The sequence below is a fragment of the Ischnura elegans genome, chromosome 2 (assembly GCF_921293095.1).
Source record: "Ischnura elegans chromosome 2, ioIscEleg1.1, whole genome shotgun sequence".
Lineage (NCBI taxonomy): Eukaryota > Metazoa > Arthropoda > Insecta > Odonata > Coenagrionidae > Ischnura > Ischnura elegans.
This window is the reverse complement of record NC_060247.1, coordinates 113,754,739-113,762,608: the sequence shown is the minus strand read 5'-3', so window position 1 is coordinate 113,762,608 and position 7,870 is coordinate 113,754,739. Positions and strand designations below refer to the sequence as shown.

Below are 7,870 nucleotides of genomic sequence, written 5' to 3'. Positions count from 1 at the left end.
CATCCTGGTTTTGGAACCCCCCCCCCCCGAACGAAATTCTTTTCTACGCCGCTGGCGTGGGTAGTCCCGGTAAACTTAAATTACGAAATATGATGAGGCTATATCCACTGCGGAGGTTCATACTTCCTCCGTAGAGAATAATTATCTGCCAAAATAATACTTCCGACAATTCGGTGAATTTTTAAATGATGTAACAAAGGCGAATATGTCTTGAAGTATCTGGGAGTTAGCAAGAGTGGATCCAGGATTTTTTTCTGGGGGGGTACAAAGGTCTGACAGGCAAATGGTTTTCTCACATTAGGAATTAATAGCAACATACATCAATTACTGTACGAAATATACTAATTATATCATTAAAAAAGTAATAAATATGAAAATATAAATGTTTTAAATGCATAATAAAGACATTTTTCTGCCATGCTTCCATTATACAGATTTTATTTTTATTACTAATTCGCGATCAACAGCGAACAAATCATTACGATTTCTTTTTCATCTTTACATGGTTTGGTCTCTTGTGGCCATAATAGTTTCCTGACTTTTTCGTCACGCTATCTTGATTCGCTACCTTTTTGTTTAATTTTACCGGGAATGTAACTTTTGATACTTGAATTACGTACGAAAGAACAGCTTTTCAAGCACCCTCTACTATTTATCCTATCACTGATTACACAAAACAAAATGAAAGTAATGATAACGGGTCTGTATTAAAAATATTGTCAATTTTTTAAGCGTCTGGGGGGGGGGGGGGAGGAGGGCGCACCCCTTTGCCCCTCCCCTAAATCCTTTCTTTGGGATTTTCCATAGCTGCGATATCTTGCTAAAATTGAGAATGAATCGATCGTTCTAGCTCTCTTCGCCGCACTGCGAACAAATTTCGAAATCTGATTTAAATGATCGCATAAATGGCGGCTTAAATCAAACATCTAATGAGAGTGACTCCGGCCTTCTCTATGTACTAGTGATCACTCTGACTATGAAATTCTGTCATCGCATTTAAACAATGCTTATTCGTGGAGCCAAGAGTGGGGACTCGAAATTAATCTGAGCAAAAGCATGTCGGTGCAGTTTTTGCAGAGTTCGTCCAATTTTATCCACCTTTATGCTGTGGATGATATTTATATAAAGGCAACAGACGAATAGCGTTACGATAATCTCGAACTTCTCATGTGGAACAGAAATAAGGAATATTTGCGGCATAGTCCGGAAGAAATTGGAAATCGTTAATCGTATTGTGGAGAGATTTTCGGATGAGAAAGCAAAAGAAAGGTGCTATTTCGCACTCGTCCGACCGCACCTTGAATATGCAGTGAGCGCATGGGATCCGGTGCAGAAATACTTAATCCGCGAACTGAATAAAACACAAAGGAAGGCTGCGCGGTCCGTCAAAAACTGCTACAGACAGTATTACCCAGATGTTAAGCAGTGGCGCCGACTCCATGGGGCCTGAGGGGGCCCGAGCCCCCTCAAAGATTCGTTTGGGGGGGCGGAGCCCCCTCAATAATTCAAGAAAATAATTAAGTTATATTATGCTTTGTGAAATCATATAAATATATTTGTCATTTTTATTTCCCATGTTTGACGATAGTTACCTTTTAAAATAAATTCAACGATGTGTGTTGAAACAAATAATTATAAGGTTAAGCAGGTTAACTGAATCTAGTGGTGTGAATCATGGTAGTGTTTCGGTGCTGCGACACACTGAATTTAACCTCTTCCCGGGGTAAGACCTCCGATATGGGCCCCCCCAATATTTTTTATAAGTTGGCGCCCCTAATGCTAAGCGAATTAGGCTGGGAGCCGCTGGAGACTTGGAGGCTGCGCGCTAGACTTAGATTGTTTGAACAATTGAGAATGGATACCTATAAGAGCGTCTCGGATAACGTAATATTAGAGCTCTACTTTATATATTTCCAGGTCCAATAGAAGCGATAAATTATGAGAGACATTTTTCCGTACGGATAGATATGCGAATTCATTTTTTCCCCGAACCATAAGGACTTTAATAAATACCAGTCGTAATTTCGTTTGAGTATTTCATTTTTATGTTCAAATGGCTGGTGTCTTAACACCCCCTACCACACGCCTTTTAGGCGGCTTGCGGGGTTGTATGCAGATGTAGTCCCCTTTAACAAAGCACATCCATCACAGATATCCAATGTTGGTTGTCGTGCTGCTAATGGAGCGAAGCCACAGAATAGAGGGGTAAAGTTGAACATGACACGTGTCTCGTCACGCTGAACAAGAAGCGTCAAGACCTTTAGCATGTTGTTTAAAAACTTATGTGGCAACACTTGTGAGCGGTACGACTCGGAAATCGATCGGGGAGGGAAGATAGAATTTCAGGAAACGGTCGCAGTTGCGGGAGAATCGTTGTGAAATGAATGACGTGCGCTGCGGAGAGAGTATCAAACCGACAAATGACTACTGCGAGGCGTCATCCGCTGCTGCTGCGTCGAACGCGAATAAATTGCGTAGGTACATCTCTCACTCTTTTCCGCTAATTTTAGACGAATGGGATAAATTAAAGGGAAATCAAGTCGTGAAAACCTCTTGAAAACAAATAAGTAGCATTGCGCAGATTTAATTCCGATTAGGTCAGTGACCACTGGAGACTTGGAGGCTATGTGCTTCGTTAAGATTCCACGAGCGATTGAGAAGATAAATCTCTCAATGTGACTCAATCTAAAATCGAATTGACTACTGTTACGTGAAACGGTCGTGGTCGTGAATTTAAGTGAATCGTGAAGTGATCGTCAATTTTAGGGGGAATTAATTTTTGGTTAGGGCTGCTAACCGAGATCTATTGCCGTGATATTGTGGATGGTGTCAACATTAAGGCGGCATATGCGACCTAATAAGCCAGTGGTTATCCTAAATCCCAGATACCATACGTCATATGCCGCCATTATGTTGACACTATCCACAATATCACGACAATAGATCTCCGTTAGCATCCCTAACTAAAACTTAATTCCCATAAAATTGACGATCACTTTACGATTCACTTAAATTCACGACCACGACCGCGAATGACTTCAGTGACCTTTTGTGGGGTACGCATATTAGAAATGTTTTTGGCATAGCCCTTAGGAAGCTAGAATTCGTCAAGCCCGTTAGGGGTACGATTTTGCACTCGTCCGGTCACACCTTGAATATACAGCGAGCATAAGGGATGAGGCGCAGAAAGGCGCATTAATCCGTGAACACTTCACAATAAAATACAAAGGTAAACTGCGCGAATCGTCAAAAACTGCTTCGGGTGTACAGAAAACGTTGAACAGATGATAAAGTCTTCTCGGGATATCAGCCGGGTCAGGATGGACATTGACGCACTTATCTATTGCTATTTTATTTGACAATTCTGACCCAGCTGATTTCCTGAGAAGACTTTACCAGCAAGATTCGCCGGGAAAGTAACAAATCCTTCATCGTTGCACAGATGTAAAACGAATTAGGCTGGCAGCCGCTAGAGACTCTGACACTGCGCGCTAGGCTTTGTTTGCTTTGCCAATTGTGAATAGATATCTTTCAGAGCGATACGGAGAACATGATACTAGAATACTACTGTATTTTTAGGTCCAAAAGAAACGGTAAATTAAGAGAGATATATAGCCGAACGTATAGTTATAGGAATTTTATTTTTTCCCAGTACAATAAAGGACTTTAATAAATGCAAGGCGGAACTCCCTTGGAGCATTTACAATATATTTGTAAACGGCTGGTGTCATAACACCCTCCACCACTCGCCTATTGAGACTTCTTGTGGGTAATATCAATATTTACACATAATGTATAATGTCCATGACTTTTCAATGCTATTCCTCGATTGCAAATATTGAGAATATTAAGGATCACCTCACACTCCTTGCAGCGCTACGGGCATTTTAGATGAATTTATATCATTCTTTATGTTATCTCTAATTTCAAGTAATCTTTAGGGAAATTTAGCCCTCATATACCTTTTGAAATTGCTGTAAAATATTTAAAAATTTTTTGAGAAGCCCGATGTCAGCGCTTGCGATCATAATATTTTTATTATTCTTGAAATTAAAATATTGAAGAATTTTTGAAAAAATACAGACTCGCAATGCATTATAGTTTTAAAGAAAAATGTAAATAAAATTAGGCATATCATTAGGATACATTATAGATTTTTGCGTTATTAATACTGTAATATGGAATTCAAAGTGCGTTAGTAAAATTCTAATAATGCTGCGATTGGCTGAAATATATGAAATACGATTATAGGCAAATGCATTGATATTTTCACATTTTCACATACGGTGAGTGGGTAGGGCAAAGAGGATTGAGATGAAAGCGAAACTCATAAACATGGGCAATGCTGACGTCAATACAAATGACGAGATTTTAATGCAATCTAAAGCCATTAGCAGATCAAAAGAGATGAATTTCCATCAAATAAAATATTCTTTCAGGGTACATTATTCCCATTTGAGGAATTGGCTTTAATATTTCATTCTTGTATTTTTGTATTATCATATATGTGTCGGAAACATGGTAGGTAATAAACTGCTGGTAAGGAACGTTCCTATAAAATTTTATTTCATGTCCCGTGGTTCCCTAAGGTGACGCTTCAAAGTTTAAACAGTTAATGAAGGGATGACAGTGGAAATCCAAAGCACTGCATATAACCAGTGACTTTGCATCCAGTCACGGGTGCAAATACGTGCACATGAAGTGTGAGATTCGCCTAAAAAAAGATTCAACTTAAATAGTCGCCCCGTGAGAAGATCATTTGCCAATATTACACTATTATATGGGGATGAAATCGATATTTGCGGTTAACTTTCCGCGGCGACCCCATCGTGCAAGTGAATTTGGTGCTTCTACCGGAGGGATAAAACCATTCATGGTTCGAGGGAACAAACATAAGGATCTTTAAGAATATATTTGGTCCTCAGAAGATGTTATTCGTGCCAGTTGTACTTCATTTATTCATGCAATGATTACAGGTGATTCAGCGGGTAGCATACCTAAAAGGCAGTCGGAAGATCCCAAGGCTAAGTCAAAAGATTTTGTTCATGCCGAATTTCATCCTTAAATAAAATACTGTGTCTGTGGAAATAGTATGTATTGATCTCATGTTGTGTTTAACCGAGTGAGAAGGGAGTTCCGCAATGCAAGGGTGAGCGGGAAGTATAGGAGGTGCAGGAAACGAATGAAGGTTTAATCATTTCGAGGCCTTCGCAGTGAAGACGTCGGAATGATATGAGGACTATCTTCCTTCTCTCTATGCTTTGGAAGGTCATCAGGGTTGATTTATGTTCTCGACTGCCAGACGTACGATGCTGCTGAGCAGTTGAAACTTGGCCAAGGCGCTGAGTCCAGTGCCAAACTTTGAGATCAGATATTTTCCTTCAAATAACAGCAAAGAAAGCCATCCTGGTTGAAAGCGTTTTTTCTCTGATGAATTTTCCCTTAGGAATTAAATTAATTGTTCGACACTAGTACCTGAGGTTTGGCTTTATTTAAAAAAAATCAGAACTTAGACTTTGCGTTAAAATTTTGTCGAAACTATTGCCATGAATTACGTCAATTTCCATAGGCGAACTCGAGGCATGTTAAAAAGTAACATCATGTAAAATTCACGTCTGGTTCTCGCTTCTTTGAAGGCTTGCCTCTCAGTCAACGCCATCATTGATGGATTGCACGGAAATAACACCTTGAAAAATAGGGAATCTTGGTAAATTAAAGTTTTATGCAGTGCCCTAGACAAACTTTAATCTCAAGTGCATTTCTCGGCCGAGGTGGTTTTATTATTAATTAACGTGGCAATTAACGTAGCAATCAGCGTATTTATTTGAATTTTTTGCAACGTTTCAAAGAAGTATAATAGACCAAGACAAGTAGGATATTTTTTAAATAAAATTCCTTTCCAGAGTCTCTTTTTTAATTTTTATGATTCAGTAACTATTACCCCATTGAATACTTACTCAAAACACCCAGGGTAAGACAAATTATGTCATCTTAACCATTGATAGCCGGTATTCATCATGAATTCAGAGATGTGTAAAATATAAGGAATGTTTTAAAATCTAAACACAAGTTAGTGCAGAGGACCTCTTAATTTGTGAGATTTCCATTAAAATAACCATTTAGAATAAGTATTGTTTTTATGCAAGTCTTAAAATTACAATTTTCTTCCCTTTTTAATGATATTTGTTCTATAAAAGGCTTAGAAGGACCAAGTTTGCATATGCTGATAAGGCATTCTATAATAATATAAAACAATGTGAATTTGACGAGACTCAATTGAGACTCTCTCGAGTCACTATTACTACAACTGATTTATTATTTTATATATTATAACATTTTCAATTTTGTAAAATTTTATATACTGTGGCTATTTATTTGACTGGATGTTAACGAATGACAAATTTTTATACGTATGTTAAACTTTCATTTGAAAAAAAAGTAAGTATCACATGTATTATTTAAACATTTTATCCTTGCAATTGCAATTGTAAACTAAATTATTATTAATAATAATAACGATGATGATACGGAACAAAATTTCTTTAAGTATGCCTGTTAAAATTTACTAACCCTGGTTATTTTCTGGTGACAATGATTTTTCCCTCATGCAAATCTTTAGCCATTTTTCAAGCAGTAAGACCCAATCTTCTTTTTCATCGGAGCATGATTCAAGGCTCAAAAGACAATTCTAAAGCCAATTAACAGTCAGCGAAATTCCCGCTCGCCCGGAATCACAGTGTTTTCTTTTGCTGTCCCTCTCAGCTCTTACCCATAATCCCCTCGGGCGATGCCCTTCGAGGCGGAGCGCGAAACAAAGCAAAAGCAATCAATGCTAAAGTTTCAACTCGATTCACTCTTCGCTTAATGGTTTTGCGCTTCGCCCCGTGTTTTTGTTTTGCTTTTTCGAATTGCTATCTAACTTTCTTCAACTTTTTATTCCCACTGTCCCCATTTTTTTGTTTGATGGGATGCTTGAAAAAGTTACACGTAAAACTTTTAAGGAACTCTTTCTCATCCTTGAAATTAAAACAATCATTCTTGAAAATTTTTTATTTCGTACTTTTTCGTAAATTGACTTTCCTCCTCGTTTTCATTTACTTTATTTGCATTTTAATCCGCATGCATTGTCCTTTCCTTCAATTTTTTCGTCCTCTTTTTATATCCTTGCTCTTTGACTAATTCTAGGGCCCTAGTTCAACTTAGAAGTAAGGAAGCGATCTATCAGAATTTACATTTGGAGTATGCTTCTCCACGGAAGTGAGGCATGGACAGTGGCAGAAGATGAGAAATCAAGGGAAGAGGCCTTCGAAACGTGGTGCGACAGAAGAATTTCAAAGCACTGCAGGAAAAGTGACTTTATACGCAGTCACGCGCACGGGTGCAAAGTTAGTAAGCACGACCCTCGCCACATGTGCCACAGCGTGGACTTGTGACGTCAACATATTGTTCGGTAAAACCCACTCCGAAGTTCGCTCTGAGAGAATGACTTGGTGGTGGAACTGGTCAACACGCCTGACCGGCAATCGGGAGATCCGGGTTCGAATCCCGGCTAAGTCAAATATTTTTTCAAGGCGAACTTCATACTTTGGTGTATCTACAGAAGAATGATGTTGATCAAATGGATTGGCCGAGTTAGTAATGTACAAGTTCTAAGAAGAGTAGGAGAGAAGAGAAGCCTCGCAAAAACTTTGATAAGAAGACTGAATAACCTTATCGGGTACATCTTGAAACATGATGACCTGATAAAGACAATCGTCAAGTATTGCAAGAGGGGAAAATAAAGACTTCGGATGTATGGAACAGGCAAAGACGACGGGAAACACGTGGTTGTTAAAAGATAGGCTGATAGGAGAAGTTAGTGGAGAGCTGC

General features: G+C 38.7%; 1 non-coding gene across 1 annotated transcript; it reads left to right on the top strand.

Annotated features, from left to right (window-relative positions):
* Positions 1-7,484: 7,484 nt before the first annotated feature.
* On the top strand, positions 7,485-7,557 carry Trnaa-ggc. Its single transcript has one exon. It is a non-coding gene; the product is annotated as a tRNA-Ala (tRNA).
* Positions 7,558-7,870: the final 313 nt, after the last annotated feature.